The sequence below is a fragment of the Electrophorus electricus genome, chromosome 20, assembly GCF_013358815.1.
Source record: "Electrophorus electricus isolate fEleEle1 chromosome 20, fEleEle1.pri, whole genome shotgun sequence".
NCBI lineage: Eukaryota > Metazoa > Chordata > Actinopteri > Gymnotiformes > Gymnotidae > Electrophorus > Electrophorus electricus.
In genome coordinates this window covers 15,478,514-15,503,215 of record NC_049554.1, presented here as the reverse complement: position 1 = coordinate 15,503,215, position 24,702 = coordinate 15,478,514, and the positions used below count along the sequence as shown (strand labels likewise).

The 24,702-nt window shown below is 41.5% G+C and overlaps 1 protein-coding gene across 5 annotated transcripts in view; it reads left to right on the top strand.

Annotated features, from left to right (window-relative positions):
- Positions 1-24,702, top strand: part of LOC113582019 (nck-associated protein 5-like) — a 69,106-nt gene that overhangs the window by 3,980 nt on the left and 40,424 nt on the right. The window contains exons 1-2 of one of the 5 annotated variants that reach the window (XM_035520656.1): positions 3,106-3,170; positions 23,115-23,196. The gene's annotated coding sequence lies outside the window, so the exon portion shown is untranslated. Of the gene's footprint in view, positions 1-3,105; positions 3,171-17,651; positions 18,034-23,114; positions 23,197-24,702 lie in introns of those variants that run through there. The other 4 variants (XM_035520654.1, XM_027017546.2, XM_035520657.1 and 1 more) reach the window with 4 other exon arrangements.

Here is a 24,702-nt window from a genome sequence, read left to right as displayed (position 1 = left end):
CAACACATTTCAATGCCTAGCTGTTACTTTGAATTTTAATGAAGAGATTTTTGTTCAAAGTAATGAATATCAGCACACTGAAATTAAACCGCATAACTATGTCAGGTGTTATGACATCTGACATCTGTGATTATGCATCTCTGTACTATGACATCTGTGTTTGAACTAAAAAATTAAATTTTCATAGCTTTCCTGTCATAACGGCATTTACAAAAGTGCTTTGTAATTTACTCATAGAATATATCCAAGCACAGTATAGTAGGTTACAATTAAACATACCAATGAACTAGAATACTGTAGAGTACAGGGATGAATGCTGATACCTAGAAGTGCAAAATACATAAGGTCTATCTTAAGCAATGATAAGTGCTATAAATAATAAGTGCTAGAATTTGTTAAAAAACATAAATAATGCCCTACAGAGCACCTTATAGTTTCAGTCATGTTACAGAGATAGGTGAGTGTAGGACTCTTGCCTGAGGACTCTTATTGGTGTAGCACAGAGCATTTACCCAGAGGGGGTTTGAACCACAGTCCCCCACAGGGGAGACAACAGTTTTCTAATGTGGCTGTGATTTCCAGTCTTTAAACATTTTAAATAATATTAATTCTTTTTTCTCGCTTTGCTTGCTTATTGAATTTTTTGTTATAATTTTAAAAGGCTATGAAATCTTGAAGTGTTCCTGGTAAATCATGCACAGGATGGAGTGTATTTGTGGTCTACTTGGAAATGACATCATGTAGGACTACATCTTATTCAGGGTCAAAAATATCGCTTTCCTTTCTTGCACCCTCTGGGGGAGGCTTCACTGATGTCATGCTTCTCAGTGAGTGACCCCTTGCATGCAGGAGCCGATGTGGAGAAGGGTCATTGTGTTTGCACACATTTCCTCCATACCCTCCAAATATAAATTAGTGTGCAGAGCCTGTACACTCCAGGGACGTTTTGTTTGTCTTATTAAGCAAGGTTTTGAAAGGGCTTTACGGGGACCAGTGGAGATGGCTGTTCTTACAGGAAAATGGGAAACAAGAACCTAAATGTTATAACAAATGTAGTGACGTGTAATCTACATGTTCTCGTATTCTCATAGAGCGATGCCACAGGATCGTTATTATCATGTTGAGGTTCAAATTTTGTGATATTTTGAGCCTACATTTCTCAAAACCTCACAAAAAAAGTAAAGAAAACCACATTCTTGAATTCCAAATAGTGGATTTTACTTTGTTGTGCTTTTTGTTCAGGTCTGAATGAACAGGGGTCATGTCACATAGATGGCTGGTGTTAATCCCAGCCCGAGCCCCTAAGAGCCCTCCAGCACCTGCAGGCATCTCCCAGGGTTATATAGTCCAGAGATTATTGCTTACAGCTGTGTGGTATCCAGAAGAGAGGCAGGAGGAAGACACTACTCACCCTCTCTTTTATTGGTTTATTCCTCTCTCTCACTTTTTCTCATAACACCCTCACATTACCTTTCTGTGAGTGCATTTAAGTTGTATGTAAGAGGCATTATATGCTTTCCTTTTCCTTTGCGAACTGGGTCTGCTGCCCAGTCCAATTACAGTGACTTCATTCAGAACCGCATCGTTCACATAAGGGAAGACATATTTTCACTAGAATGGTGTCTTAGTGTCGTCTGTTACAAGTGACTTTTGAAGATACTGTTATGGGGTAGGGAGGCAAATCTCTTATGGTGCCACCTTGTTCTATATTTTGGAATTTTCTGTTATTGTTTTGGCAGGTGTACAGTGAGCAAAACATTGTAGGCCCTGCTGACCCCCCCTTTACACACACATCTACATTTCGGTCTCACTGGCACACCTGGTGCTATGACTGCTACATTAGTTGTCACCCTCATCTTGCTCATATATATATATATATATATATATATATATATAGCCATTATATATAAGATCATGAATGTAATGTGTGTGTGTGTGTGTGTGTGTGTGTAGGAGACTGCACAGGTTTATTCAGGCATTTATTAAGAGTAATTTACTTATAAGCAAGTGGGTACGCATGCATGTGCTTGTCGCTGATTAATGGCTGCTGGAACAGTGTAAACACACACACACACACACACAACAAACATGCATTTTGCACCTTTTAAAAGTCATTTAACTGATTTTCCCCTTTATTTCTTTCTCTTACATTTCATATCATACATCGCAATTTCCAGTCTCTGCTGAAAAATGCCGTTCTTAAGAGCTTACATACAGGTTGAAAGTAATAAGTATGCAATATTCTGATATAACAGGCTTTCTATCCATTATGATGGTTATTACAGTTCCAAATTATTGTGATATTTGCCTCACAGACACAAAGTTAAATGCTATCCATTACCTGGTGGCCCTTCACTTTTGCCTGTGATATAATGCAGCAGTGTTCACAGAAAGAATCAAAGGTTGTCAAATTTGATTGATGTTCAAGGAGCATATGGCTTTATAGTTTTGCCTGGAGACTCTCACATGAGCTTCGGGAATGTGCACTGGTTTATTAAAATGCCAGATGGCAAAGTCTTGTGTGATGTGTGACAACTTGACACTTGTCCCTAGTGTGGTAGTAGTGTAATATAGGTCAGAGGGGTGCCTTAGCCTGTTCCACTGGGAGAGAGGGAGGGGTATATCATCACCTCGGACTGTTCCACTGGGAGAGAGGGAGGGAGACATACGGTTATGCTAAATCAACAAAAGGGTACAAGTTGTTCAGGAAAATGAAGATTATTCAATTATGTGGGAAGTGATCCTTGGAGCAGAAAGCTTTGTAGTAAGCTGGAAGTCACCAGAGCAGAGTGAAATATACACCCATAGGGCTTTACACACATAGACACACAGCTGGTTTTATTACTGTAAAACAATAAGAGGCTGTATAACCATTACATATGCAGTTAGACCAGATATCTCAAAGGGAAAAAAGCAAACCCTGGAGAGCGTTTTTTTTTTTTTTTCATTCATGTGTTTGTAGGATCTGGTACAGCTGGCACTGTAACCTACCTTATGATGCGTTCCTGTGTGTGTGGTGATGTGGACTCTCCAAGGCCTAATTCTATGCAATGATTTCAGAGAGTTGGAATCAACATCTGGTGTCCAGGCTTGTAGTCTGCAACTCAACACATTACAGGGCTCAACCCACAACAGCCTGAGGTGATCGCGGGCACCTGGAAGGACCCAAGGTTGGTCTGTACTCCACCACACTTTTGCTGACTCACCTGTAGGTTTGTTTACAGTTTATGGCACCAAACCCTCCTCGTTCACTTTGCTGGCCTGAATCATTTGGGGTTTTAGTGGATATCTTTTTAATGGCACATTGCAATAAAGGGCAAATCAATGCAAATTTTGATTCTGAACAGTGGGAATTTTAAATATGCCCAAACACCCTTCAGAAAGCATCTCCTCTTAAGATCTGTTTTATTTCAGAGTGGTAAAGGTGGCAAAAAGGGCCATCCCAGTCTGCAGTACATGTGGTCAAATTACCAGACTTTTCATTTTGCTTTCAGGAATCATGTGTGCACTCTCAGTGTATAAAGACATGAACATCAGCAAATGTGCACAGTGACTGTGCACGTGGGCTTTGCCTCCTATTCTCTCTTTATCAGATCTGTGCCCACATGGTCGCTGCTTCCTGTGCTTTGCACTGCATACAGCACTCATCATCTGTCTGGTCGATTAGACCAACAATTATTTCCTCCTACTTCTTTCTCATATAGTAAATGTATTGAATACATTTATCAGTTTTTTTCCCTGCAGTGTGGGAATGATATTGCAGTTATGGCTGCCATCCGAGTATGGGAGGAAATCAGTCTGAGATCAGAACTGGGTCCTAGATGTCTCCCCTAACCTTCCAAATAAGGAACCTGGAATCCTCAGGTCCTTCTTCACATACTTCAACTTCCAAACAGCCTTGAATATGGAGATGTTTCCACAGGAATGCATGAACTGAAATCCTAGGGGATAGTGGAGTGTCTAATCCTAGGGGCTATCAAAATGTCTAATCCTAGGGGCTAGCAGAGTGTCTAATCCTAGGAGCTAATGCAGTGTCTAATCCTAGGGGCTAGTGGAGTGTCTAATCCTAGGAGCTAATGCAGTGTCTAATCCTAGGGGCTAGCGGAGTGTCTAATCCTAGGGGCTAGCGGAGTGTCTAATCCTAGGGGCTAGCGGAGTGTCTAATCCTAGGGGCTAGAGGAGTGTCTAATCCTATGGGCTAGCGGAGTGTCTAATTCTAGGGGCTAGCGGAGTGTCTAATCCTAGGGGCTAGAGGAGTGTCTAATCCTAGGGGCTAGAGGAGTGCCTAATCCTAGGGGCTAGCGGAGTGTCTAATCCTAGGGGCTTGCGGAGTGTCTAATCCTAGGGGCTAGAGGACTGTCTAATCCTAGGGGCTAGAGGAGTGTCTAATCCTAGGGGCTAGAGGAGTGTCTAATCCTAGGGGCTAGCTGAGTGTCTGCAACCAAATGGGGACTCAACCACAGACCTGCACATCAACATCTGGCTGTATTAGTCCCTTATCTTGCACCATCAAGGCTGCTGCTTGTCCTGTTGTTTGCCCTCTTTTTTTCCGGTATGGGTTTGGCAAATTCCTTCTTTCATTCTTAATACAAGGACCTGCATGTGCTTGTGCTATACTCCCCTAAATTCACTGTTTAAAACTGTTCATAAAGAATTTAAAACTTTAAATGTTTAGTAGGTTTTAAATAAATTCTTACAGTGCCAATATCAAACAATCTGCTAAATATTCACAATCTGATATATCTCTTATACCTTTATGTTTTATGCCACGTTCTGCTTCTTGTTAAACTAGCTTCATAGATTTCACTCACTTTTAACCCTGAGTTGTATCAATTTCACTGATTCTACAGCATCTTTGTTTAAAAAAGTACCAACACAACTATAGCCTATAAGAATTTGTAGTGTGACAGTTTTAGTAATCAGAACATGGATTAATGAACTCATGATACAAGATCATGGCTTTTGCTTATATTTGGATATTGACACAAGCTTTTTTGTTTTGTCTTTGCACTCCAGCGCAGTTACTAAGGGCTTTGCTCTCATTTTAGGGCATTGGGAACCATGCACCAACCACAGACAGCCCTCTTTATACCCACTACCCAGTGTTCAGTACCCCCTGTTACATTAAGGATGTAGGTCCTTTGCACTCGCACTGGTTATAATCCCTAAGGGTTAGGATAATCCCTAACCCTAATCCTTAATGATGCTCCACCATACGTTCAATAAAGCTACATTCAGTTCCTGCTTGTTTTCCACTGGTCTGGACTTCAGTAAGAAAGGCATGCTCAATCACTGACTTTGGCCTACTATGCCACACTATCTTAGGCAGTTGTGCTTGGGTCCACTGATCTCAGTGCAGTCCATTGTGGTATTCAGGCATTTGGATGGATCTGAGTAGAGATGCTCCTGTTCTTCTTTAATCCTGCTACTGCCTTCTGCTTCATGTCATGGTTTAGCGTAAATCAGTCTCTAACAGACCTGCAACTGTACCACCATGTTTCACACTTGATGTGGTGTGCTTTTCAGTTTTGGTTTCGGAGCGTCGGTTGGTCCCCTTTTGCCATTTACTGGATTTAGCAGATGCCATGGACCCTACGTTCTGTTAGTCGATCCCTGGTTATCTGCAATCAGACACCGTCATAAATTATCCTTGATCATTAAATAAACATCTGCTAACTACGCCCTGTGCAGGTCAAATATAAGTTTTGAGGAGGAGCTGCTTGGACATTGAGGAGTGGAGGTTGGCGAGCACACCACAGTGTGGAGGTTGGCGAGCACACCACAGTGTGGAGGTTGGGGAACACCAGTGTGGAGGTTGGCAAACACACCACAGTGTGGAGGTTGGGGAACACCAGTGTGGAGGTTGGCGAGCACACCACAGTGTGGAGGTTGGGGAACACCAGTGTGGAGGTTGGCGAGCACACCACAGTGTGGAGGTTGGGGAACACCAGTGTGGAGGTTGGCGAGCACACCACAGTGTGGAGGTTGGGGAACACCAGTGTGGAGGTTGGCGAGCACACCACAGTGTGGAGGTTGGGGAACACCAGTGTGGAGGTTGGCAAACACACCACAGTGTGGAGGTTGGCAAACACCAGTGTGGAGGTTGGCAAACACACCACAGTGTGGAGGTTGGGGAACACCAGTGTGGAAGTTGGCAAACACACCACAGTGTGGAGGTTGGGGAACACCAGTGTGGAAGTTGGCAAACACACCACAGTGTGGAGGTTGGCGAACCCTGCAGCGTGAAGGTTGGGGAACACCACACCATGAAGGTTGGGGAACACCATAGCATGAATTGATGACTTGATAGTTATCTATCTTACCTAGTACTTGTGTCCTACACATGTGAAATAACTATTATAATATTATAACATTATATCATTATATCATTATAACATACCATTCTAATACTATATCATTATGACATTATACAATTCTAAGATTATATCATTATGACATTATACCATTCTAACATTATACAATTCTAAGATTATATCATTATGACATTATACCATTATACCATTATATCATTAGAACATTATAGCATTATATCATTAGAACATTAAATCGGGGTTAGACTCTTTGGCTGGTTAACAAGGACAAAATGCCAGAACACTGATTATTCAGACAGGGTTCACCTGATGAGTACACAGACCCTCAAATTACTGCTCACAGCATATTCACAATATTGTCTTTATTTAATTTTGAATAAAACCATTTTGCATTTTGTGGCACACAGACACCAGTTATCCTTTGATAATAATCATCTGTCCATTCTATAGCCAGCACATAAACTATAAACCATTGTCCACGTCTCCAAAGGGATTTAGCTTGCCATGCACGTGGTAACATAGATTACCTAGTAACCTTGTAGGACTGAGCTCACTCACCACAACCTGCTTTACGATGTCAAGATAAGAGGGCCAGACAAAACACATGCCTTTTTTAAGTATAATGTGTAAAATGAGACTCTTGTTTGGGGCATTGGGGAGATCTTTCTCCTGACACCAGGCACATAAGCAAAGTTCACTTACTGGCCAGCACATACCAGGGAACAACTGTCAGGACAGGGTCGAGCTTTCCAGAGAGGCAGTTATTGGAGTCTGGCTTATCGTGACTCTAAAAGCTTCTTTTACCCTGTACATTCACCATTAGTCAAGGGGAAACCTTATCGAGATTTTGACACAAGACTGTTCAGGTTATTACCTATTAGTTTATATCACAAAGTTGATCTTCGGTAGTAACTAATGGCAAAAGCTGTCTAAAGTATTTTTCACAGTTCTGATCTCTTGAGCACAATGCATCAGTCATTTCTGCAGTGTTCACATTCAACACACAAACTGATCACAGAAATGTGTGTGTGAGTATATGTATTGTAACTGCATGTATACTGTATGGGTGTGTTCGAGAGGCAACTCACTCTGGAGTGTTTGTGTGTGTGTGTGTGTGTGTGTGTGTGTGTGTGTGTGCGCATACTGTATGTGTATAAATACTATATGAGTGTGTTCAGCATACTGTGGTGTTGAAAGTTTCTGTACATTCAAGTGGAGGCCACAGGTGGAGGGTGGGGTTGCTGTATTTGAATACACTCGGGGTGTGTGTGTGGGTGTGTGTGTGTGTGTGTGTGTGTGTGTGTGTGTGTGTGTGTGTGTGTGTACATGCGTGTGTCCATGCGTGTGCGCATGTGTTTGCGCATGTGTTTGGGGGTGTGCTTATTCAAGGCACACATGAATTTTTATGTGACAGGTGAGTTATGGTCACTAAGCAGTGTGTGTGTATTTGTATGTGTGTCAGCATAGAGAATTAAAATGTGCAGTCCAAAGTCAAATGTTAATTCTCTACTGCTGGCAAAGTCTGGGCTGGCAAAGTCAGTCATGTGATCTGAATCCAGCATTACTTCGCCCATGGCTAGTTTGTCACTGGGATATCTGACTGATGGCAATCAGCTGGAAGGCTTTTACCCTTCAGTAACTCAACATCATCTGGCAACTGCTCTGGATGTGGTGTGCTGTAGTGTAAACATGGGAGCTATGGTGTGGGTTTATACTGGTTTTTTTGGGGGTTTTTTTTTTGTTTTTTTTGGGGGGGGGTTGTTTCTTTCCAGGTTAGGATTACCAAGACCAATAAATAAAGGATTATTTTAAACAATCTTATTACATTTTTTGCAATAGCTTTTCAGATTTAGCTAAATCCATTCATTTATGTAAGTGAGAGAGAAAAGAGAAATGGACAAAAGAAAAATGAACAAGGTTATTGAAAGAATGTCAATATATTCTGTTTAATACAAACTGTCAAGAATACCAGGACACAGGTAGGTTAGGATCCAAATGCGAAAGGCTTTAATGGGTTCATAATATAGATACAACCAGGAGATCACGATGTAGAGAGTCAGTCAAATCCAGGGGCAGAACCAGTCCAGAGTCCAGAGTGAACTGAAGGGCTGGGAGAGAGGCGTAGCCTGGGGAGGAAACAGAGGTCGGCAGCCAGAAAAATCAGCAGGAGAAGAGAACGCTTGGTATGCATACTAGTATGGCAGTGCTTCGCTAAGAGGTCTGGGAGAACAGGAGTCTTTAAAAGGGAACAGATGGAGATAAATAGGTGTCACACATTAGTACTCAGGAGAAGGTGATGTAGGTCTGGGTGTGGCAAAACTAGTGGGCTGGGCTGAAATCATAACAACAAATACAGAGCACACTGCCAATATCTCTCTAAAATAACCTAATCTAGAATCTAACTGCAACAAGTAGTATTAATGCCTTTGATTGCATGTGCATGCATGCAGAAAACTTTCCAGGCAGCTTACCTCTAACACAGTCTAAAATTTATTCATGCATTCATTTATTTATATATATATATTCTCCTAAGGTGCTGATTTAGACTTCCACTCCCTCTCTTCCTCTCTTCTCATTGCCATATTGATTTGTGATAGGAGGCAGTGCCCATAGCCAATATTTCAGCATTTCCTGCTGTTCTGAGTTTTGTTTCTGTGCGTGTTTGTATGTGATTCAAGAGCATTTTTGCACTAAAATATATCTTACTTATTTATTTGACTTTAGCTTAGAGGAGGATTCAATAAGCATGTTCTCAGTGTAGGAAGTGGGGGGTAAACACACAGACTCACAGTTTGGGGGGTAAACACACATAGACTCACAGTTTGGGGGGTAAATACACACAGACTCACAGTTTGGGGGTTAAACACACAGACTCATGGTATGGGGGTAAATACACACAGACTCACAGTTTGGGGGTAAATACACACAGACTCATGGTTTGGGGTAAACACATACAGACTAATGGTTTGGGGGGTAAACACACACAGACTCATGGTATGGGGTAAATACACACAGACTCATGGTTTGGGGGTAAACACACACAGACTAATGGTTTGGGGGTAAACACACACAGACTCATGGTATGGGGGTAGATACACACAGACTCATGGTATGGGGTAAACACAAACAGACTCACGGTATCGGGGTAAACGCACACAGACTCACAGTTTTGGGGTAAATACACACAGACTAATGGTATGGGGTAAATACACAAAGACTCATGGTTTGGGGGGTAAATACACACAGACTCACGGTATGGGATAAATACACAGACTCACGGTATGGGGGGGTAAATACACACAGACTCACGGTTTGGGGGTAAACACACAAAGACTCACGGTATGGGGTAAACACACACAGACTCACGGTATGGGGGGTAAACACACAGACACAGTTTGGGGGTAAACACACACAGACTCACAGTTTGGGGGGTAAATACACACAGACTCACAGTTTGGGGGGTAAATACACACAGACTCACGGTATGGGGGGTAAATGGCTTCCATTATCACCATGATCACTACTCACCATTATCAATACTCACAATTGTCACCACTAACCATTATCAACATTATCACCACTCAACATTATCACCATTATCAACATTATCACCACTCAACATTATCAACATTATCACCACTCAACATTATCAACATCATCACCACTCAACATTATCACCATTATCAACATTATCACCACTCATCATTATTACCATTATCAACATTATCATCACTCAGCATTATCAACATTATCACCACTCAACATTATCACCATTATCAACATTATCACCACTCAATATTATCACCATTATCACCACTCAACATTATCAAGATTATGAACATTATCACCACTCAACATTATCAACATTATCAACATTATGAACATTATCACCACTCAACATTATCAACATTATCAACATTATCACCACTCAACATTATCAACATTATCACCACTCAACATTATCACCATTATCAACATTATCACCACTCAATATTATCACCATTATCACCACTCAATATTATCAACATCATCACCACTCAACATTATCACCATTATCACCATTATCACCACTCAACATTATCACCATTATCACCATTATCACCACTCAACATTATCAACATTATCAACATTATCAACATTCAACATTATCAACATTATCACCACTCAACATTATCAACATTATCAACATTATCACCATTATCACCACTCAACATTATCACCATTATCAACATTATCACCATTATCAACATTATCACCATTATCACCATTATCAACATTATCATCATTATCACCATTATTACCACTCAACATTATTATCATTATCACCATTATTACCACTCAACATTATCACCATTATCACCATTATCACTGCTCACCATTATCACCTACAGTCCAGTCTACTTGTCCTAGCTGTCATTGCAGTGGTAAGGACAAACACACTTGTGGTCTGTTTGAAAGAAGGAAACATTGCATCAGAATGAAAGTTCTGAAAGTTCATGTGTTACACATAAGAGCAATGAAAACAGAAATGAACAGAATTTTAATATTTTTAAAATGTCTGTTTATTCCTTTCAAATATAGCATGGTCTTCTCTATACCAAAGGGTTTAATCCATACTCCAACACTTATTTAAAGACATAACATGGCTTTAAAGACGTTAACTGCAATGACCATAGAGATCAAAAGATCAAGCTTTTAGGTGAATTGTGAAAGACCTCTCAATGTTGACAGGTGGCATCCATTTTATGAGCTGGATGTGCATGTGTTTAGTGTTTTGAGAATATTTCACAGAATTGTCCTTTCAAGACTAGACCAGACTTCTTTCCTGTGGTCAGCATTAGTCATGTCATGTGGGTTTTGTCATTCCAGAGAAATGAATCAGACATTTGACAAAATTCAACAGCATCATTACAATCAACCTCTTAGCTGTACTACTCAGGGGCGAATGTTGCAATAGCTAACAAAAGTCTATTATTACTATATTTATGTGCAGTAAATTTGCATAAATGATCTTTTTAGAACATATAGATGGCAGTATATGTGATAGAACTGTCACTGAATGTTCAAAGTCTCTATTCATGTTTCTGACTCATGCTTGCCTTTAAGGGCTATAGAGAACATTGAATTACATTTGTATTTTTTTAAATTTAACTTCACCTGTATTTTAGAATATGTTATATGCATTAATTGAGTCATTACACGTATCATGATGAGGCAATACTCAGACCTTTCCTTTAAACTGTCTCCAGCATTTATCTTAAAAAGTGCTTAGTAGAAACATCATTATGTAGCTAAGTAACAATGTATTCTCTGTATGTCTGATTAATCAGGCTGAAGTGTCTTCTTCAAGTGTTGCTGTTAGCTCATGTGGGCCATGCAGTGTAAATTCTTAACAAGTATGTCTGCTGGATCACTGTGTGCCTTCATATATTACCAACACTGTGACACTTTGATGTTACATGGCTAGATGACCTGCAGTATTCTAGCAAAGATTATTTTTGCTGAATACATGACTGGAACAAGGGAGATTGATCTGAAGTACAAAATGTACAAAATAATTTAATACATTAATATTACTATAACATAATATAAATATAATATTACTATATAATATTAATATTTATTAGAAAATTTTCATATTACAGTCTCTTGCAATATCAGTATTTATGGAGTTATTTTCCTAGTAGAAGGGATCATATGTAAATGATATAGTGAAACTTATTTTAAGAACTGCAGATCCATAATGAATGAATTGCAGATGAATAATCATAATCTTGCCTTCTCTTTAGAGAACTCCCTGACCCTCCATCCCAGACTGCAACAGACTTTTGTGGATGAGCAGCTGTTGTTCTCAGATCTTGTCACAAACGTGCCTCAGTCATGCAGGTTTTATCCTCTTGCACAGCTAGTTCAGATATCCAGGCTCCCTGCTGGTGGGTCTTCCTGTGTGTGCCTTCAGACCCCTGCATAAAATCCAGAACGCAGCAGCACGGCTGGTCTTCAACACTCCTAATTTTCCCATGTCACTCCAGTACTTCGTTCACTTTACTGGCTTCTTATTGCTTCTTATACTAGATTTGAAACTGATGCTTGCCTACCAGGCCAAAAATGCCTACCAGGCCAAAATGCCTACAAAGTCAAAAACCGACCCTAACCCTGCTACTTGATGGCACTAGTCAAAACCTTGATCCCTTCATGCAGTGGTCAAAATATTGAGCGCTTCATGCTTCAAGTGTCACACAGCTTGTCTCTCTATTCTTAAAGGGTCATGGAAGACAAAAATGAACATTCTTTTCCATTTGGCACTCAGTTTAATTAAAGTGGGGTTAGTTGTTCTTCCTCTCATTCCATGTTTAAAGTGCCGGTCAAGGTGTCGTACAAAGGCCGTGTGCATCCAGCTTATGCCCTACTGGATTCAGGCGCTGCTGGGAACGTCATGGATTGGGGTTTTGCAAAGAGGCTAGGTATCAAGGCCATCGCTCTGCCCTCCTTGCTAAGCATACAGGCCCTGGACAGGGATCCGGTAGGCCCAGGTTACATCACCCATGTGACTCTTGGGGTCCGCCTGGTCACCAGGGAGGGACATTCTGAGCACATCAGTTTTTTCCTCCTGCCCTGCCTGTCTCACTCTCTCAGCCTAGGTTTGCCATGGCTGCATGCGCACAATCCACAGATGATGTGGGCAAAAAACTGGATCCTGCAGTGGGCAACTGTCCTGTTATTGGAGGTGTTTTCCAAACAAGGCAGTACCCCTCCAGGCAACATCAATCGAAAGTCCTGACAAATAGGTTCCTATTCTATTGGAGTACAAGGACCTGGAGCAGGTCTTCAGGCTCAGCCAAGCCACACGGCTTCCGCCACATCGAGATTGGGACTGCGCTGTAACACTCAAGGAGGGAGCAGTGCCCTCCTGGTGCAGAATCTACCCCCTCTCTCAGGAGTAGGAAAGGGCCATGGGACAGTACATCAAGAAGGCACTGCAACAAGGGTATGTCTGACCCGATACCTCTCCGGCCTCAGCTGGAGTCTTCTTCATAAAGAAGAGGGACGGGGGCCTGAGACCGTGTGTGGACTACTGAGGGCTCAACAAGCTGCTGGTGCCATACCCATATCCCCTTCCCCTGGTACCAGCAGCACTTAAACAACTGTGAGGAGTCAGGTGTTTTACAAAACTGAATTTACACAACGCATACAACTTAATCCGGATCAAGGAGGGAGATGAATGGAAAAGAGTCTTCAGCACCTCCGCGGGCCACTATGAATATTTGGTTATGCCGTAGATTCTGGCGGCAGCCCCATCGGTATTTCAGGCCTACATTAACGAGGTTCTGAGGGAGTTCTTAGGAAGATCCGTCGTCGCCTATATCGACGACATTTTGATCTATTCCCCCTCCTGGAACCAACATGTGCACGACGTGCAGGACATACTACAGACCTTACTACAGAACCGTTTGTACTGTAAGGCCGAGAAATGCGAATTCCACTGCAAAGGGGTGGACTTCCTGGGATACGCTATCCAAGAGGGGCAAGTGAGTATGCAAGCAAGCAAGGTGGAGGCAGTGAAGGCTTGGCCAAGGCCACTCAGATGCAAAGCACTACAGCGATTTCTAGGTTTCACTAACTTTGATCAGAGATTCATCAAATCCTTCAGTTCACTGGCCTTTCACCGACCAGCTCCGAGGACCTGTGCGAAAGATCAAGTGGACTCAGGAGGCAGAAAAGGCCTTCGAGGAGCTCAAGAACGCCTTCACCACCACGCTCGTCTTGCAACAACCGGACCTGGAGAGGCCTTTCCTGGTGGAGGTGGATGCCTCCGACGTAGGAGTGGGTGCGGTACTGTTGCAACACACGGGAGAGAGAGGTGGCCTGTGGCCTATCGCATACTTCTCCCGGAAGCTGAGCCCGGCCGAGAGGAACTACGGGGTTGGGGACTGGAAGCTCCTGGCCATAAAGCTTGCTTTTGAGGAGTGGTGGCACTGGCTTGAGGGAGCGAGACACCCATTCACCATGTATACTGACCACAAGAACCTGGAGTACCTCCAGACCACCAAATGATTAAACGCCAGACAGGCCAGGTGGTCGACCTTTTTCTACCGGTTTCAGTTCAGTCACCTACAGACCTGGGGAGAAGAACACCCGATCGGACGCACTCTCTCGGCAACACAAGGCAGAAGCCCGGTCAACGAGCTCAGAGCCTGTTCTGTCGCCCACCTGCTTTTTGGCGTCTCTAGAATGGGAGCTAGATAGACAGATCAAGGTGGCTAACCCACATCCACAATATCCCACCAATCGCCTATATGTCCCCCCGACACATTGAGGAACACTCATCACATGGGCACATACATTCTTGGGGACGGGTCACCCAGGCTCAACCCGTACCACGCAACTGATAGGAGCACGTTACTGGTGGCCTGCTAAGCCCAAAGAGGTGGTGAGGTTCGTGGTTTCATGCCCTGACTGCACACACAGCAAAATGCCCCGGGTACCTCCGGTGGGGAAACTCTTACCCCTGCCTACGCCCCACCGACCATGGTCACATCTGGCAGTGGATTTTGTAACCGACTTACCAGTCTCTGAGGGCAACACCGTGATCCTGAGTGTTGTAGATTGGTTCTCAAAGATGGTTCAATTCATCGTTTTGGTAGCCCTGCCCACCGTGTTAGAGATGGCCGAATTACTGTTCCGCCAGATCTTCAGACAATTCGGTCTACCCGTGGACATCGATTTGGACCGAAGTCCCCAGTTTACATCACGGGTTTGGAGGGAATTACTGGCTGAACATCATGGTTAGTCTGATGTCTGGTTAGCACCCTCAGGCTAATGGGCAGCTAGAATGAGTTAACCAGGAGCTGAGTAAGTTCCTGCGCTTCTATTGTTACCACCACCCAGAGACCTGGAGTGCGTATCTCCCATGGGCAGAGTATGTGCAAAATTCCATGCGACACACGGGAACTGGTCTCATCTGCTTTGAATGCATTCTAGGCTACCAACCACCTCCCTACCCCTGGAACACCCCTACATCAGACCAGCTGGCTGTGGATAGATGGTGCCGGGAAAGCGAACGGACCTGAGAGGAGACACAACAGAACCTTCGTAGGGCGATCGTTGCCTATAAGAGGAAGGCAGACTGAAGAAGGGGAGAGACCCCACAGTATGAGATTGAGCAGAAGGTGTGGGTCTCTACCAAGGACGGCCGTGCTGGCACTACAGGCAAGCTCGAGGCGCGGTATGAGGGTCCCTACTCCATTACTGGCCGAGTCAATGAGGTAACCTACAGGTTAGGCCTAACTGGGAGTAGTCAGGCTTCCTGGGCCTTCCACATTTCCTTGCTGAATCCTGTGAGGGAGGTTCCCCTCGCCGAGGAGGGAGGTTCCTCGGGAACCCCGGAGACGGAGGAAGGCCTGGTGTACCGGGTGCGTACTCTGCTGGACTCCTGTAGGAGGGGTAGGGGTCTACAGTACCTGGTGGACTGGGAGGGGTATGGCCCCGAGGAGCGCTGTTGGGTCCCAGCTTCCCAAATTTTGGACCCTGACCTCATCGCCTCGTTCCATAGGCTGCACCTGCTGAGGCCTGCCCCAAGTCGGTGGGGTCGGCCGTGGGCCAGGGGCCGGTTGGGGTCTTTGGGGGGGAGGGGGGGTTCTGTCACGGTAGACCGGTCCCCTATGGGGGGGGGGACACACTTGCCTTCCCCGCTCGCAATCACCTGTCTTCTAACAGGGAACACCTGCGCTACTCTGGTGCAGAATCTACGCTACTCTGTTCCTGGAGAACCACCAGATTTATAATAATATGGAAAATAAAGGACCTTTTGGTGAAACTTCGCCTCTCGCTTCCTCCCTGGTGCCTTCATCACAGTATTGCATTGTGTCTTTCATTATAGGTTTTAGCACGGACACTTGGTTCTAGCAGTGTCTCGGTTAAGAGTATTTTTGACCTATTTGTGCTACCTAAGGATTCTTTAAATAAACAAACTCTAACTCTGCTTTAAATAAACAAATAACCCTAACCCTAACACTTTTGGAGAATCTCTGGAGAATCTGGGAAATTCTATAAATGTAAATGAAATTTATATTTTATAAATTCAATCAAATATTACAACTACGAATCTTAATTTATATTTTTACAACTTCTATATCTTTACAACTTCCAAAACTCATAATCAGAGCTCCTGGGTTTTGACACAAATATTTCATAACTGTGCCATTTTGAGAGGTGTAATCCAAGTTGACTCATCTATAGAAATTAGCCTAATATGTTTAATTAACCTAATCTGCCTAATTAACCTAATCTACCATTAGCAACAAATTAATTTACAAGTTACATCAGTGTTGCTGCATGCTGTCAAAACTATTTGCACAAAACAATTTGTAAATGTGAGGTGTGAACTTAATGTGTAATTAATGATTCATAAATGTTATATGAAAAGTATACATATATGTTACAAGTTAAACTGCAAATTTATGAAGTTGGTTATGGATATTATGATTTCAGAATTGCATGCCTGATTCTTATTGACAGCAAATTAACTGTTGCTATCTTAACCCTCTCCATTCTCAAAGGTTAATAGTGTAAAATAATGCAATATAATAACATAATGCAAAATAATAAAATTATATAATGCAAAATAATAAGCAGAGTTTGTTACCAGATTGTGTTGTGTGTTCTGCAGATTTCTTTTTCAAGGTTTACTAAATTAGAATGACAACAAATGAGAAGGTAATCTTCTCCACCCTGGACATTTTATTTCAATCTTCATACTTGAGTCTCAAGTACTCAAGTTTTCCTTTTCTTGTTTTCTACAGTGTGTAAGAAGGTTAGATTTTCATGATTGATTTGCTGTTATGATTGCACCAGTTCCCTGTTCATAAAAGGGGGCTCATTGGCTGGGAGTGTTTCATACCATGTCTACCTTTTGCTGAATGGATATCCTCTTAATGGGAATTTGTTCCATTTCATCTCTGGACATGAAAAGAGTCAAGATCTTAGGATCCTTTGTTATGATCTTAGGATCCTTTGTTACGTTGACTTGTGGGATGTTACCACTAAGATCTCTGACCCCTAAATACCTTTGCTCCCTTGCTCCCATGTCCACTGGATATTGGCTCTTAATCTCCCCTGTTGTTTTGGGTGCATGCTGTCCTGTTTTAATACCCTGTTCATTTATCCAGCAGTTCAAGAGTTAATTCCAAGCAGCAGCTGTAAAAGAGGAAGGAGGAGGGGCAAGAGAGGGGGCTCGTCCACAGCTGCCGTAGTGCCCCCCCCGCTCCGTTACTCGCTGTCTCTAGCTTGCCTGCGGAACAATGGCAGACGCTGCAGACAGGCACTTCACTTGGACGCGTTTCATCTTTCACCAAGACTGCTTCTGCCACCACATGGGCTTCTAGGGATACTAATCAGCAAGACGCGCTCACGTACGGCCATGCTCACACGTAGAGTCTCGTGCAGTGCTGTGAGGGTGCACAGAGAGCACACACGCTGAGCTGCTTATGCATCGATGCTGCACACAGCACTGTCTCTGGATTACAGACCTCTCCACTTGTGCGCGCTTTCTGAATGCGTGTTTATCCCTAAAGCCCTGTGACTCGTGCCTCGTGCCAGTGGAAAGACATGAGAGATTATTACAGTGGCCAAAATACAGGACGCACAGACAAACATCTTTATTGGCAACAGATTTTGTGGCTGTGGACAGGACTGTGAGAAGGTATGATGGCGTGTACTGTTTTTTGTTCAGAGATAGAAATCTTAATAATCTTAAATGTACAAAAAGGCACTGTGCACAGAATGCTTTCTCTGCATAGAATGTAAATGTGTTTAATTGATTTAGGATGTTTTGCAAATTTTTGAAAATGCAACCCCCTGGATCCTCCCCATTTCTCAGTGTAATGTTATAAAGTTGCAAAATTTCATGCAGTACTTTCGTCTTTGCAGTTTGGAAAGGCCCCCAGTAACAGCCTAATCACAAAGAAAGCATCAGTTTTCTTGAGCGAGTACATTTGAGGGAGTGGTTAGATGGCAACGTTTTTTGTAAGGTCTTGCAATTTTGCAGAGTCTGGTACTGGATTGTGATCTCGGTCCCATTTCTGAGATCCATTTCCTCACCAAGCTCTGAGCATTAGAATCTGTTTGGTCACAAAGCTCTGAACACTTGAACCCATTTCCTCACAGAGTTCTGAACACTACAACCTGTTCCTCACAGAGCTCTGAACACTAGAACCTGTTTGATCACAGATCTCTGAACACTAGAAGCTGTTCCTCACAGAGCTCTGAGCACTAGAACCTGTTTGGTCACAGAGCTCTGAACACTAGAACCTGTTCCTCACAGAGCTCTGAACACTAGAACCTGTTCCTCACAAAGCTCTGAACACTAATGTGGCAGTTGGCTTCAGGCTCACACTGAGCTCCCAGCCCGAGGCACTGATGGCAGGTGACATGGGAGTTGTGGAATGCACACCATGTGATAAGGGTGTGGTGGGAGAGGTTGTCAGTTCAACATGACTGTGGTTTTGATTAATGTCTTTTTAACATCCAAAAACATTCCAGACATAACACGTAAAAGTTCATCATGATCTGCTATCTTTTGAATAAAGGTATGAAGAGTAATGGTCACCTTCATTTTTTTTCCTTTTATTTGAGATAGATTCATATATATTCCTGACTTGCTTTTTGGAATAAGATACAGGGACCTGAGATCTCACAACTATTCAGCTGGTAAATTTGCTTCCAGATGTCCAGGGTCACAAAGATGCATTATTCTCTTACATTAAACTTAATCACTGACTCACATTCAAGACTTAACCCCAGTGTTGGCTGAGCCTGGTACATAACCTCTAATGTTACGAGCGTCTCTTCGGTCACTTCTGTGTGTTTTATGTTGTGATTGGTGCATGCAGTGTTAAATTCCTGCCACCCCTGACATTGCATATTGGGGTAAAACATTGAAAAAGTTCTTTAGAGCACTTGACAAAGTCACTATAGCAAAATTACATTAAAAACTAAATTAATTAAAAAACTAAACATTTTACTTAACACTCTCCTAAATTTAAAGTTTAGTTAATCTGTCAATTTATAATTATAAAGCATAACATGGTAGGTGTTATAAGACTTCATGGTGTCTCAAAATATTAGCCCCTTTGCAAATATTTATTTTACCCAAATGGTTGCTAGGTAACTAGAGGTAAAAGGAAAACATGTTAGAAGTAGAAAGATTTTGCTTTTACATAACATTTCCAAATGCTTTAGCAGTTTTGCAGTCACTCCAAAATTTGTAACGGGTAGTGTTGAAATATCCTCTCCAGTGACATGACATGGTGCTCTTGAGAAGTCCTTAATGTCTACAGATGTGTTCACACTCAGATTCATGCCACTGTTTTTCATGTTAAGTTAATGTTATCAGCATAAAACAATTGTCAATGGGAAATCATTCACAGTTCTGTAGTCACTGACATATTTAGCTTATTTCACAATGGCTCAAACATGATTTTATCCACTAGATCATGTCAAGGATGATTAAAAACTCAGAACAGGATTGCAGCTGTCACCAGACACAGTAAGAGCCGTAATCATATCAGAATGCTCAGCTGGTTTTGGAATGCAGTGTTGTTGTACACATTTAATAAAGCAATTTTTGTCAAAATTTGACCCATTTTTAATCACATTACAAGGGTTTTAAGGAAGGAATTCTTCTTATTAATTATTTATGCAAGGAAGTCAGGAATACTGATTATCATTCATCTTACTGACTATACTGACTGTCATAAAACATAAAACGTATTCTCTGACTACACTTAAATGACCCAGTGGTCTATAGCAGTAGAAGTTGTTATTCAAAATAAGTTCTTCACATGACCAGATGCTAACCCTAAACCCTAACCCTAACCCTAAACCCTTACCCTATAGTAAATATACCACTTATCCACCTGGAGTATAGTTATCCCTACTAAGGGACCAGGGTCATATTCACACCAGAGCACTAGTGCTTTGTTTATTGTAAGATGCATCAATCACAATAAAACATATCGCATGAAATTCTGAGGCGACCCTACAGAGATCCTTCCACTTCCTCTAATGGAAATAAATATCACATGTAAGAAGGGGGGTGGGTTCCACCTTCGTGTATGAACACAGCTATTCCTGGAACCTGCTGAATTGATTTCTGTTGAACTTGAGTAGTGGTGGTCCATCAGTTGACATGAACAATGCATTAGTTTGCTTATAATTGCTTTATTAATGTGATGCATTAGAACTCAGGAGAGTTCATAAGGCCATTGCTACATGTGTGTGTCTGTTGTTAAACTATAAAGTGCATCAAATTTTACACTCTGCACTCTATGTTTGGTCCTGCTGAGGTTTGTCTGTGGTCAGTGCTAACCTGGATGTTGGATGACATGCAGGGGTGGAGTCATGGCTGGGTGGAGTATGGGCCTTGTGACAGGCCTTGAAAAACCCTGGGGTAGAATACTGTTTGATTACACTGAAAAGAATTACCCCATAACATCCTGATATCAAAATGACTAAAACCATATACATTCATTAACCCAGTCTTAATACACACTTAATACACACAGACACACTCCTAGGTATTGGAAATCTTCCTTTGTGGTTTTGGTCTGTGTTTACATGACGGATTAATTTATTTCCTGCAGCTGTGTCAGTGGTGTAGTCATACTGTGGGTGTCCAGTTCTACCATCCCTCTAGTGTTCTAGTGCATTCAGAGGCCACGGAAGTGCACTGAACTCACTATCATGGTCATGGAACTAGTGTGATATGACTTTGATGTGCTTTGTGATACACTGACATGTTGGCCAATAACCATTATAGCATGTACGCACAGTAGTCATAAAGGCCTGCATATGGTGAGAACTTCCCTAGACTTCACGCATCAAAGAGGTGTTTCTGTCTTCTCCATCTGCAGAACAGCTGCTTATAGGATGTTTTTGGTTTTTTTGCACCATTCTGTGTAAACTCTAGAGACTGTGTAAACCCTAGAGACTGTGTAAACTCTAGAAACTGTATAAACCCTAGAGACAGTGTACATTTTAGAGACTGATGTGTGTGAATTTCCCTAGAGATCAGCAGTTTCTGCCACTGATAACCCTATGAACTGTCACGAATGGTCACCCTCCTGGCATCCCTGTTTCCATGGTTTCCCTGTCATGTCTGAATTCCTTTGGTTCCTGGTTGTTCCGTTCCATGGTTTCGTTTTCTCCGCCCCTCGTTTGGTTTTCCACACCTGTCCTTCATTTCTAGTCTTGTTCAGTTCATGTATTTAAACCCTTTCTTGATCCCTGTGCGTTTGCTGTTCATTGCATGTGAATGTGAATTAGTTATTGTCTTGTATCTGTTATAACCTGTTTCCCATGTTTGCTTCCATGTGTTTAGTTCTAGCCGCTGTTTGTGTAGTTACTCGTGTATCCTAGCCCTTGTCTGGATTAATCATGTATTCTCGAACGCTCCTTATTGGCTCTTTGACCCTGGACTACTCTGACTACGACTCTGGATTTGCCCTTAATAAATCTTGCTCTTTCTGCGCTAGCGTCCGCCTCCTTACCGATCAACATTACAACGAACAAAGTCACATATGTCATTTTTCCCCATTTGTAAAATGTAACTACAGCTTTGGCCCAATAAATATAGTAAATATTTTCACAGTTTAGCAAAAGTCAGTATTTAGTGTGACCTCCCTTGGCACTAAGCATATCTTTTGGGGAGACTGTCCTGAAGTTTTCTGAAGTTGTCTTCTTTCCATTCAGGCTCCATGCAGGTTTAAGAGAGCCAGGATCAAGAAGCTGTTTCTGATTTTATTGTTTTATAGCATTGCTAAAACAACAAATGTGATGGTGGTATAAGACCTTTGCATAGTACTACAGTGTGTGTGTGTGTGTTTATATATATATATATATATATATATATATATATATATATATATATATATATATATATATATATATATATATATAAAGTACAGAGTTTCCGGAGACACATGTTTTGGACAGAGGTCCAAAGCAAAGCAGGAGGTGAAACCAGTTTATTAGTGCAGTCAAGTGCCATGATCATAGCATTGCTGATGAAGGACCTCTGACTTGTTCATATGGAACCGGTGTGCAATGTGCATTATGATCTTAAGTTTATTTTGACTGACTAGATTCAGTCTTGTATTCCTTCCTTTAGATTCTGCTGTGCTGCTCCTAATTCAAACATAGAATTATTATTAGTGATGATTTCCAGAGATATTGGAGAACAGGCCATAATCTAATGGACTTGCAGTTGTATGCTACCAATAATAAAGTTATAATGCTAGATGTTTTACCTGTGAATTTTACCACTGCCCACTACTCCCTTCAGTTAACAACCTTATTCTTTGGCATTCAAGAACATTCCTAATGCATTAACACAGTGTCTTCCAGAGGGCCAACACCTACATGTCTTATTCAGTCTTATTCAGTACATATCCAAACCCATCTCTACCCTGTAATCCAGCCACCCGTGTTAAACACCTCATTAAACCCCACAGCAGTTTGGTTATCTGCTCTGGGCATAGTATCCAATGTGTAAGCAGAGTCATCAGTGCCACTGGCCCATATCAAAGTGTCAATTGTTTGAATTGTGTGATTTTAACTATAATTGATGTTTCTGTTCTCTTGCCCCCCCCCCCCGTCTCTCTCTCTCTCTCTCTCTCTCTCTCTCTCTCTCTCTCTCTCTCTCTCTCTCTCTCTCTCTCTCACTCTGTGTGTGTGTGTGTGTGTGTGTGTGTGTGTGTGTGTGTGTGTGTGTGTGTGTTTTAGACACATTCTGCAGGAGGCTGAAGGTGAAGATTAGCATTCCTTAGTCTGGACCTTTTTGTGCTGTGGTGAGTTGGATGCTCAGGCAGGTCAAGTTTACTTCTAAAGCATTAGCAATTAAACTGGCTCAGCAATCAGTAGATACAGATACCTGGACAATTGTGATAATAAATGTATTTTTATTGTAATCAATACAAACTGCTATCTGAGCACAAAGTCAGATAAGTACTGCATTTTAATATAGCATTTTAAATATCAGGTCATTCTAACCTCTTGAGATTTTGCTATTCTGATCTTTGTGATCTTTTTTGCTCTTTCTGATATGAATTATGTATTTTGTGTATTGTTATTCTGTGTGCTCTTATTCTGTGTATTCTGTGTTTGTGTTTGTCTGGTCAGCCAAAGATCTTATAGGCTTCTCATTTAGGTGTACAACAGAATGTCTTTTAAACATCCAGTAAATGTCTAAAACCAATATTACCATTTACTAGTTGATTCAAGAAGGAGAAGTTTTTACGTTGTTGTTCAGTCCATCACATTATCACCTAATAATAAGAGTTTTCATATGCTCTGTGATCTTTTCACAAGCAAATGAGAGCAATGAATTGCAAGGATATTACAACTTACATGGCTTGTTGATGTCGATGACACACCCACACAGTTTTTGGTCCTGTTTTAGGACACACATCAATCTGGGTCTCACTTCCTCCATGGTCGAGGTGACATACGTTTGTCTAATGATTTGTAGAAATAAGATACTAGTTTGTCATGAAATTTGAAGGGAAATTATAACAGGAACATCCTTCAAAAATGCTCCGAATAATTCACATTTCCAACTGAATTAAACTTTTTGTACTCTATTTTAACTTGCATTATAATCCATTTGAAAGGCGATGTAATTTTATAAATTTTAATGGAATTTCAATAATGAAGATGCCAGTATCAAAAAATAAATAAATAAAAATTCTGCAGCCAATCTGCATTTTGCCAAAATAAGAAATGTGTTTGGTGCAGAGTGACAAGTCAAATTTGTTTCATATAGTGTAACAAGTCAAATTGTTAGATTGATTTAGCATTGATTTAACATTGGTTATTATTAATCATAACCAAATTCCTTTTATAATATAATAGGCTCTGCATTATAACCAGTTGAATCATAAGTACTGTAAATATAAACAGATTGATGCAATAGTTGATTTAACTGTTAATAAACACAATTAGAGGTTGAGTGGCAAACAGTCTGTGTTTGTGCCTGAAGATGCAGACACCATTGTGTGAGATCTAAATGAAAATGAGAATCAGGCATTTGACTCATTGAAGCAGATTTTTAAAACATTACATTTAATTAAACTGAATTAAAATGGTAAATTTAATTGAACTTCCTAACACTGTCTAGAAAATTTATTTCAATGCTGTTCCAACAAAGGAGTTTATCACTAGATAACTGCTTGACCACCTGACATAAATATTACATTAGATGACAAACATTATTTGTTACACTTTGTCTTTAATTAGTCTAACACAGGTTAGCAGTACCAGATGCATTTATGTATTCATTATTAATTTATGTATTCATTATTAATTTATTTGG